Here is a 12,092-nt window from a genome sequence, read left to right as displayed (position 1 = left end):
CTCGCTGTCTCAAATAAAGCAGTTTTTTTAGCATGTTCTACCTTCATGTCAATCCCAATTTCTCAAATTTGGTTGTTAATGCTCCCGGTGCACCAACTATTCAGATGACAGTTACATTCTTCTTCTTCTTCTTCTTCTTACTACTACTACTACTACTACTACTACTACTACTACTACTACTACTACTACTACTACTACCACCATCACCACTACTACTACTACTACCACCACCACCACCACCACCACTACTACAAGTACTACTACCACCATCACCACTACTACTACTACCACCACCACCACCACCACTACTACTACTACTACTATTACTACTACCACCACCACCACCACCACCACTACTACTACTACTACTACTACTACTACCACCATCACCACTACTACTACCACCACCACCACCACCACCACCACCACCACTACTACTACTACTACTACTACTACCACCACCACCACCACCACTACCACTACCACTACCACTACTACTACTACCACTACTACTACTACTACTACTACTACTACTACTACCACCACCACCACCACCACTACCACTACCACTACTACTACTACTACTACTACTACTACTACTACTACTACTACTACTACTACTACTACAACTACTACTACTACCACTACTAACGTTGCTGCTTGACCTCTGAGCTGTTTCTTTTTATCTTCAATTCGTTGTTCTCTTTCTATGTTTACCTTTCATCCTTTATTATTATTGATTTACTACTTTACATTCTGTCCCAACTATTTTCGCCTTCTCTCTCTCTCTCTCTCTCTCTCTCTCTCTCTCTCTCTCTCTCTCTTTCTCTCTCTCTCTCTCTCTCTTTCTCTCTCTCTCTCTCTCTCTTTCTCTCTCTCTCTCTCTCACGCACACACACACACACACACAGACGCACACGCACTCACACATATACATACGCACAAACATGCACGAAAACACATATACACACACGCGTACACACTCATAGATATATATACACACATGCACATATAAAGCACAAAACGAACACACATACACACACACATGCACACTCACAAATATACACACACATGCACATATAAAATACATACGCGCACACACACACTCACAGATATACACATACATGCTCGAATAAAATACATACACGCGCACACAGACACACACACACTCACAGATATACACTCATATGCACGCATAAAATTCATACACGCGCACAGATACACATACACTCACATATATACACACACATGCACATATAAAAAAGATACAACACACACATGCACATACACACACACGCACACACGCACACCCCCACAGATAAACACACACATACACATATAAAACACACACAGATACACACACACTCAGATGCGCAGTGTCATTTCCACAACTGTCCCACCCCAAACAGCAAATAACTATGCTGTAAAATAACTATGCTGTAAAATAACAATGCTTTTTAGTTCTGTTCTTAAGGTATTTAATCTCCTAAAGCTGCATTTTATACATCTCAGGTTTGTTAACGTGACATTTGCGATCTTATGGTATCTTATTGTACATCTTTTAACCTTTTTATAAGAGTTTTCCATAAGCCACAATCCACCTCCTACCGATCCAGTATGACCACAACTAACCTAGTCTGTTTATTTACAGCTTATATTCATTCAATAATATATTTATGTTGCGTTCAGTTACTCATAACTTAGCTTCTTTCGACAATTCTTTCATAGTATTTGTTTATGTTCTTTTATTTTACCGCATACTTCCTGCAGTCATTGGGCTTAGTCGAATAAATCGATCCCAGTACTTGTGTACTTTCTAAAGTTCGGTATTTAGTCTAACTTGTGTCGAACGACTAAGTTATGGGGACATGAGCCAACGCTGATTGTAAAGCGGTGGTGGAATACACATACACACACACTCACATGCATACATACAAACATAATACGTACATACACACATACATGCATACATACATACATACATACACACATACATGCATACATACATACATACATACACAGACATACATGCATGCATACATACATACATACATACATACATACATACATACATACATACATACATACATATATATATATATATATATATATAACTTACTTGGGAATGGATGCGTGGTATTCGATCATATGATAATATGATATGCACTCTTCCTCCTTTACTCTCTCCTTGCTCACACGTGACCAACGGCTATTTATCTTTCTTTCTTCCACTTCCTTCTTAAAGACAAGACGTGCTTTTGCCTGTCTCTTCTCAAAGCTCGTTTTTCCTGCGTTCATCACTTTACCTCATTATAGCTTAACAGCCCTCACCGTTTGTTTTTACTGTTTTGTTCTTACTGTCCTGTTTTTAAAAATCCCAAATGTTATTTAATTTGCTTTGCAGGAACGACTGATTAAACGAAGTCGCGTCTTGTCCCTACCTTCGAAACGCAGAGTAGATATAACAGGAGACAACTGACGAAGGGAATGTTTTTTATGTTGGCTGTCACGTTTCTCTATTTGTTTCTTTTGTTGTTCGAAAAAAGTTTGTTTTCCATGCTTTTGTTTTTTATCTTCTCGTTTCTCATTTCGTTCACGTTTTTTTTACTTCCTGTACCCATACATTCATGTATGTATATATATATATATATATATATATATATATATATATATATATATATATATATATATATATATATATATATATGTGTGTGTGTGTGTGTGTGTGTGTGTGTGTGTGTGTGTGTGTGTGTGTGTGTAGGTATGTACATGTATGTGTGTATATATGTATATATGTATATATATTATATATATATATATATATATATATATATATATATATATATATATATATATATATATATATATATATATATATATATAAATTTAAGGAATGGAGAAAACGCATGTTATAATTGCATACTTTATTCCTACATATGTTTCAAAGGATTACAACCTGTGTGATCCATAGGGATCTGTGATATTAAAATTGTAACCTTCTCTTCAGGGAATGCATGGGAATCATCTTAAACGTGAGACATTATGACCGAGTATGAAAACAATAGATGGATAAGGTTATGACGTGATTCACTTGAAACAAACCGTTAGAAAATTGGACGCTACCGGATAGTGGGTTGGACAACACATACATATAAATGTGTGAAAACATACATGCATACATAAATACATATACACATATACACATATACATACATATATATACACATATATATACATATATATATGTGTGTATATATATATATATATATATATATATATATATATATATATACACACACACGTATACACACATACGTCCATATATATATATATATACATATATATATATATATATATATATATATATATATATATATATATATATATATATATATATATATATATATCAAAGAATACAAAAAGTCGGACAAGAATGGAAGAGGCGATAACAAAACACCCAGACAGTTAGATGATACAAGAAGGGACAAGAAAAAACAAGGACGGGTCATTCGGAGTTTTCTTTCGTCAGTCGAGTTCCAGATCATCGTTGCAGTTTTGGCAAATGTCGAACAATGAAATGAGTGTTCAACACTGCATTGGCGGATATATAATTACTTTATTTGTATTTCCTACGTTTCTTCACATGAAACCAATGGTAGCCTTAATTCACAAATAAAGAAATTATATCTAACAATGCACTCATTTTCATTGGTCGACAGTTACCTATCAAAGCATCCAACGTCAACAAACACCAGTTAAGCAGTAAAAACGAACAAAGACTCCAAACAGACCATGGAAAAACACGAAATATATATACATACATACATACATACATACATACATACATATATATACATACGATGGACTTCCACAGTTTTCGTCAATCAAATTCTCTCAGAAGGCATCTATCGGCCCGAGGCTATAGTAAAATACACCCAAGGTGCCGCACCGTAGGGCTAAACCCGAAACCACGTTGTTTCAAAGCGAGCTCTTAACCACACAGCTACGTCTGTGCCTATATTTAATCATTTTTATTGAAAGAAAGTTTAACCTACATTATACAACAGAACACACTAAAACAAATTTTAAATGGCTTTGCCTCAAGTAACTCTTAAATTCAAGTTCCTCTATAAACATCAAACTATGTCCCGCTCCACTCTTTATACAGTCACGATATAATGCTATTATACAACTTTCTGAAGTCAGTTACGCAGTTAAAAACTAGAAGCAAACGCATTGATGATGAAATACATGCAATCAGCATTCCTGTCGTTAATTTCATAATATATCTTCCAGTCCTTGAATTACGTTGGTAATATGGATTCATATCTATATTCCAAGGACAGCGATGTGTGGTCTACATACAGGAATAAAATATGTAGTGTCATAGAGGTCAGCAGTCTTACTGATGTGAATATCTCCTAGAAAATCAAAGAGAAAGAAGATAACTATGGACAACTGCTTCGAAACGTCCATCTTCTATATCCGGATTACAAATTTACATTTATACCAATAACAATTGGAGCACTTAGTTTTGTAAGTAAATGCCCAACTGTCAGTCTGGCTGAGTTTGGATTTTCAGAAAAAGAAATCACCCAACTGACTCGCACATTACAAATACGGTCTGTAAGCGGAACAGTAAAACTATGCAAGACTTTTCTGAGGTTTAAAATGTGACATTGTTTTTGTTATCTATATTCCAGTAATAGAGCTTTGTTTCTTTGTTAGAAGCCAGCTCCTTCTTCAAAGGAATAATTTAAATGAGGATAAACAGAAGTGAAGCATACATACATGCATGCATGCATACATACATACATGCATACATACATATATACATACATGCATACGTACATACATACATACATACATACATACATGCATGCATGCATGCATGCATGCATACATACATACATACATACATACATACATACATACATACATGCATGCAGCAGCAGCAAAAATGAATATATAAGTACAGTGCTGAAAAGTGAAGTGAGCAACATTGTACTAGTTGGCAGTGACCTCCTCAGGAAGCACTCGCTTTGAAGGCTATGCGTTTGCAATCCAGGAACAGGAGATTGCCACAAAGTACCTGGTAAACAAGAGAGACAATGACGCTCTTGTAATCCCAAGGTACAACCGCATGTGTAGGCTATGTCATGTTTCTGTGGAAGACATCACATATGTGATTAGCAGCTGCCCTTGAATGTCGTCACGGTACTACCTTCCTATGCGGCACGATGTTGTCGCTAAAACAATTTACAATGCCATCCGCAAAAAAGATTGTCCTGAAATAAACTTAGAAAATCCCTGTTATGGAATACATTCATAAACACCAACTCAAGGAATACTGATGGAATATTCCCATCAAAACTTCTGTCAAATGTAAGCATAACAAGCCGGATATTGTTGTTTGGGTCAGAGGGACAAAAGTATGTACCATCATAGAGGTCAGACGCCCTGTAGATATAAATATCTCTTTGAAAATCAAAGAAAAAGCGGATGTCTATGAACAGCTGCTTCGAAACCTCCAGCTTCTATATCCAGACTATGAATTCCTATTCATACCAATAATAATTGCATCACTAGGTTTTGTTAGTAAATGCTTAAAGGAGAATCTGGATAAATTGTGATTTTCAGAAAGAAGAATCGACCAGCTAATTCGTACATTACAAGTGTAATCTGTGAGTGGAACAGTAAAAATATGCAAGACTTTTCTCAAGTTCCAAATGTGAATTTGTCCGTGTTAACTACATCCCAAAGATGGAGCCTTGTATCTTTGTTGGAAACCGGCTAAAAAATAGAAGACACATACACACATACATACATACATACATACATACATACATACATACATACAGGCATACATGCACGCATGCATACATACATACATACATACATACATACATACATACATACATACATACATACATACATAGTGGTAGTCAACTCGTGACTGAGTATGACTACTTCTTAGACTCTTTTCACGCTAAAAAACATCACCGAATATGAAATTTCATATGGCTTCGAGGGCCTGTAAGACCACCAAATCAGCCTTCCAGTAGCTGCCTGACTATCTGAATGTTGAGACCTATAATGCAGAGTGAGCCTACTGGCTAACCCACACCCTCTACTACACAAGGTGATCGAGAAAACATGCTGGACATCTCATTAGTAGACGGTGTCACCTCTGTGACTGCGCTTATGGCTGAGTAACCTTTCATTTGAGAAGCAGATGCGACTACACTGGCCACACAACGGATACATACATGCACGCATACACACTGTCACAACCACCCATTCACACACCTGTAACTATAGCTGCTAACCTCTCAGAGCGACATTAACACGCACACACACAGATACTGACACACACACAGACATTGCTCCCACAAACACACACAGTTACCACCACACGCACACACGCTACCATATATACATACGCTTCCACACACACACACACACACACACACACATACCGACCATCTTCACACTCTCCTTCCCAGAAAGCGCTTTCTGTTTGTCCTTCTACTTCCGGTCACTTTAGAAATGTAACCGCACGTAGATTATTGGCGATTTTTTCCTCGTTCTTCCTTTTTCCATTTGGACTTCCCTGCTTTTCCTGTTTCCGAAGAAGAGCTTTGCTCGAAACCTAAAGCAATTACTCTTTACCTTCTCTGAGCGTCATAGTAATATATTGCTTGTGCTACGTCCTCTTTTTGTTTTTTTATTTCTTTCTTTTTCTTTTCTCTCTTTTTTTAATTAACTATATGTGTGTGTGTGTGTGTGTGTGTGTGTGTGTGTGTGTGTGTGTGTGTGTGTGAGTATATATATATATATATATATATATACTACGTGCAACATCTATATTCCTCCCTGTGCCTGTGAAATCTTGTATCCCTGCCGTAAGGCTTTATTTCCACACACGCCAGCTTAATTTAATTCGTCCTTAATCGAAAGACACCTGTTGCTATGTCCTATTATTTGTATTTGTGCAACATTCTCCGTTTTTTTTTTTCGTCCTTGTTCTCGCATACATTTGCTGCTTTCTTCCAAGGAAGCTAATGCTCATAGCTTAGTTTTTCCTCGGGGATGGCCAAATTGGAGCAATTTTGAGTATAACCAGCCGAAATTGCAAAGATAATCTCGAACTCGACTGAAGAAAGAAAACTCCAAATGACCCGTCCTTGTTTTCTTTGTATCGTCTATCTGGATGTTTTGTTGTTCCTTTTTTTTATCACCTAACTGTCTAGATATTTTGCGTTCTTGTCTCATTTTGTATTTTATATATATACATATATATATATGGGAGAATATACAAATAATAACAACAGACGAGGACAGGTGGTGTAAATAACAAAAGTATATATTAGTATGACGCTCGGGAATACGGAAAGTCTTTGACGTTTCGAGCTACGCTCTTCAACAGAAAGAATACGGAGACAAGGAGAAAAACACGGAGAAAAAAAATTGAATAGTGTTCAGTCAACGGTCAATCATAATAATGGCCGATCATAACAATGACTGACCGGAAGTTAGAAATTCTTATTTCAGGAGAGCTAAGAAAGGGGGAGATAACAAACGGTGATCGGGAACGAGGGGCTGTGTGTGGGAGGTAGAATGCTGGTGATTTTGACGTATGTAGTGTGAAAATGGGGAAGGGAGAAAGGGAGAAAGGGAGAAAGGGAGTTAGTAGTTGGTCAGTTGTAGTGTGTGCGTGGTGTGATGCGAGGGTATTGGTGTGGTGTGCGTGGTGTGATGCGAGGGTATTGGTGTGGTGTGATGTGAGGGTGTTGGGAGGTGGGGAAGGCATGGGTGGAGTGTGGGTGGTGGGTGTAAGGAATTGGATGGGGTGGAGTGGGAAGGTAGAGTAGGAGTGTGTTGGGGTGTGGTGGGATGAGCTTATGAGAGGGTGTTGACGAGGAGGGAGAAGGGGAAGGTGGATGTAAGAGGGGGGAAGGTGGATGTAAGAGGGGGGAAGATGGGTATGGGAGGGGAGAGGAAGAGAGGAGAGAGGGTGGGTATAAGAGAGGGAAGGTGGATTAAGAGAGGGGGAAGGTGGGTATGGGGGGAGAGAAAGAGGGGAAGGTGGGTATGGGGGGGAGAAAGAGAGGAAGAGAAAAAGAGTGAGAGAGAGGGAAGAGGGGTATGGGGGGAGAAAGGGAGGAAGAGAAAGAGAGTGAGAGAGAGGGGAAGAGAGTGAGAGAGTAAGGGTGAGAGAGTAAGAGAGTAAGAGTGTAGAGAGTAGGAGAGTAAGAGTGTAGAGAGTAAGAGTGAGAGAGGGGGAGTACGAGAGAAGAGAGTGAGAGAGAGTAAGAGAGAGGAGAGAAAGAGTAGGGGTGAAGAGAAGTGGGAGTGGAGAGAAGTATGAAGAGAGGTGAAGAGACGTACAAAGAAGTAGGAATCGGAGCAGGAGGTGGGGGAGGGGAGAGATGGGTGGTAGGAGGGAGGGTGGGGGAGAGAGACAGGAGGAGGGGGAGAGAGACAGGAGGAGGGGGAGAGAGACAGGAGGAGGGGGAGAGAGACAGGAGGAGGGGGTTAGATGAAGAGTGGAGGGGAGTTGAGCCCATATGGCGCAAAGGAGCGAAGATAGAAGATTAATCCCTGTTCACGGCGCAAACGGGAGTCCGGATGGCCCCTGTGCATGGACAATCCAAACACAGACAGGTGTTGCCGCAAGGAGTGGCCGGCAGAACGGAAGTGGCGTGACACCGGGGTGTCATTGCCGACGTTGATATCTCGGAGGTGTTCCGCGAATCGGTCGGCCAGGCGGCGCCCCGTTTGTCCGATGTACAGGGATTGGCAGAGAGAGCAGGAGAGGCAATATATGATGTTGGTAGACGTGCAGGTGAAGGAGTCGGTGATGCGATAGGGTCGGTGATGGGTGCTGGTGAGGAGGGTGGTGTTGGAGAGGTAAGGGCAAGTGCGGCAGCGTGGGCGGGAGCAGGGGAACGAGCCAGGTTGGGAGGTTGGGTTGGGGAAGAAGCTGTGGACCAAGAGGTTGTGGGCTCGTGCAACTGTTCTAGTTTTAGCATCTTTATTATGATTGTTCCATCTATTTGTATGCGTTCCTTGTAGTTTATTTGGAAATCTAATTATCCAATATCCATCATCAACGCTTATAGCCATTCCTAGCCTCACTTTCGTATATTGTTGATATTTTAGAGTATGAATGATCAATGTAACTGGTATTGAATTTACTGCCTGAGTTCGATGTTTAACTGCTGAATTTAACATTATCAGTAAAGTTTTTTATCCAGCATTTTGTTTTGTGATTAGTGTGTATTATTTGTGTTTAGTTTATCATTTTGCTCTAACAACTATTTACATGTACTGAACTTATTGCATACGTTTAATGATGGAAGGAATACTAATTACAGAATGCTAAAATAGATACGCAGATAACACAGACATCATCACAAAAGTAATATATACTTACACAACACACAAAGACTGGCACACACACACACATACATACGCACGCAGACACACACACATACACTCACGCATTCACGCACACATACACAAGCATTTCTCTTTCCTTCTCTTCCTCGCATAGTTTCGCTCTCCTACTTCAGTTTATGCAAACCTGAGAACTTTATATACTTTATATACTAGACTGATTGGTTTTGCGTTTAAAGCTATTGTGGGAAAACATTTGTGTTTAAAGCTATCGTGGGAGTTTTTGAATGACACGCCTAACGAAAAATTACCTTGATTTTTCGTTCAGGAGTGCGACTTGCCTGATGACGAGTCATGTCGTCATGAGGGTCACTTCTTGAGAAAAAAGGTTGCCTATATCAGGTTTAAAGTTTAATACAATTAAGAAATGAAAATAAAAAGACAAGAGAAACGGATGGGGAGTACGGGCTAACGTATTCTTCGGTTTAAGTTGAATATAAAATAATTATCCGGAGATCACATTGTTTGGTTTTTGAAGAACTCAGTTTCTCGAGTGTCTCTGGGAAGGTGAATGTAACAAAAGATAAACGGGAAAAATAGGAATTATTCTGTGAAAGCAGGAGAACCTAAGCTGCCGATTCATTCAGCTACGTACGTCATATGATAAGCACACTTGGAAATTTACGTTGGGTTTAACACTTCTGTCATGCCACAGACAACAATACATTTAATGACAGTTTCAAAACACCTTACCGTTCAAATTTTTGATAAGTTATTTATCAGTCAACTTTCCACTACAGCAGATTATTCCATTATTCTATTGCGTGAGTCATTTAAAATTCGATACAGTTCCGACTAAGTGCTTTGTAGTGTTTACCAGACGAGTTTCGACATGTAAATTCATACACACACACACACACACACACACACATACACACACACACATGTTTATATACATATGTGCGTAAGAGATCGTTTCTTGGATTCATAGTCAAGAATCGAAACCCTAACTTAGATTTTCCTACGTGATTTTTTCCTTTGATTTGACGTTAGTACTCGGAAATTTATGTAGTCACCTGTCAAACTTATTGCAGCGGTCAGTTTTTCTAAGCCCTGTAAAACTCGGAAGGTTTGGGCCTCCAACCAGGTCTTTCGGGACACCCCTTAAAACCAGGAACTTTTCAGTTCAACTATACACTTCATCATAAATATATGTCTTCTGCCCCAACACGAAGATTTCAGTTCTAGTTTCTCTTAATAAATAGGGAAGGTATTGTAATTGTTTACTAGATCAAACCTGATCGAACAATCCATGATCAGAGTATTCCAGCAGTGACCACTCTGATTTGAATTTTTCTAACATTACCTACCAGAAAACAGTGTTACCCAATATGTCATTTTATTTCTAAAACAGTAAGATTTTAAAGAATCGATGATTTGAAGGAGATTTGGCCGCTATTTCTTTCTAGCAGATCAAGTAATTATTTAGATGTCTCATGTTAGATCGTTTATGAGGCAAATTAACATGTTTTTAGTCGTATTCCTCTTGATTCTCTGTTTAAATACCGCAGAAGATTACTTTTACCTTCTATAAAATCCTTCATAAACTGATCGCACAACGTCAGTTTCCATTCATTTATGCCTTCGAAATTTTTGGAAAATACATGGTTGTTAGACATGTCTCACTCTATAAATCTAGTGCCTCGTATGAAATTTCTAGGTAACTGAAGCAGCTACTTTACCTTACATGTCTGTGTTAATTACATAGATTTATCACACTGCCTGAAACAAACTATGAAGACAAAACTGTGTTCTTTACGTCTACGATACAACTTTCCTTATTGATTATTTCGTCATGATTATGGCATTTCCAATTGTTTTGTTAAATTCCTTAATAGTATTCATAATAGCGCAATATATGTTTATATCCGCGGCGGAGTTGAAAGAATTTGGGTATTATTTCGCTATGAATATATGTTGTTGTTGGCATTCCATCGCTTACGACGTCGAGGGTTCCAGTTGATCCAATCAACGGAACAGCCTCCTCGTGAAATTAACGTGCAAGTGGCTGAGCACTCCACAGACACGTGTACCCTTAACGTAGTTCTTGGGGATATTCAGCGTGACACAGTGTGACAAGGCTGACCCTTTGAATTACAGGCACAACAGAAACAGGAAGTAAGAGTGAGAGAAAGTTGTGGTGACAGAGTACAGCAGGGTTCGCCACCATCCCCTGCCGGAGCCTCGTGGAGCTTTAAGTGTTTTCGCTCAATAAACACTCACAACGCCCGGTCTGGGAATCGAAACCGCGATCCTATGACCGCGAGTCCGCTGCCCTAACCACTGGGCCATTGCACCTCCAAGGATATATAAAGTAAATAAAAAATACAGAAAGTGAACGAATACATAATCGGTAATAAAATGATATTGAAATATTTATTTCTAAATTGTTTATATATGGAAGAAATGCACCTGTATTAATTGTTAAAGAGAATTGGATATGAAGGCTGATTGAAAGGAATGACTCCTTACAAGACATTCACATCATAACTGATTCTATTGGTTGTACAATTGGGTTTCTTGCATGGGCGGGATTGACTTTCAATCCAACGATGTGTAGTGATTAGTCACAGGATGTTGTCAATCGTGAAACATGTGCAAATAAAAGAGCTTGACACTTTAAAAAGTAC

The sequence above is a fragment of the Octopus bimaculoides genome, chromosome 2, assembly GCF_046866305.1.
Source record: "Octopus bimaculoides isolate indiv1 chromosome 2, ASM4686630v1, whole genome shotgun sequence".
Taxonomy (NCBI): domain Eukaryota; kingdom Metazoa; phylum Mollusca; class Cephalopoda; order Octopoda; family Octopodidae; genus Octopus; species Octopus bimaculoides.
The sequence above is the reverse complement of the archived record's forward strand: the minus strand, read 5'-3'. Positions refer to the sequence as shown.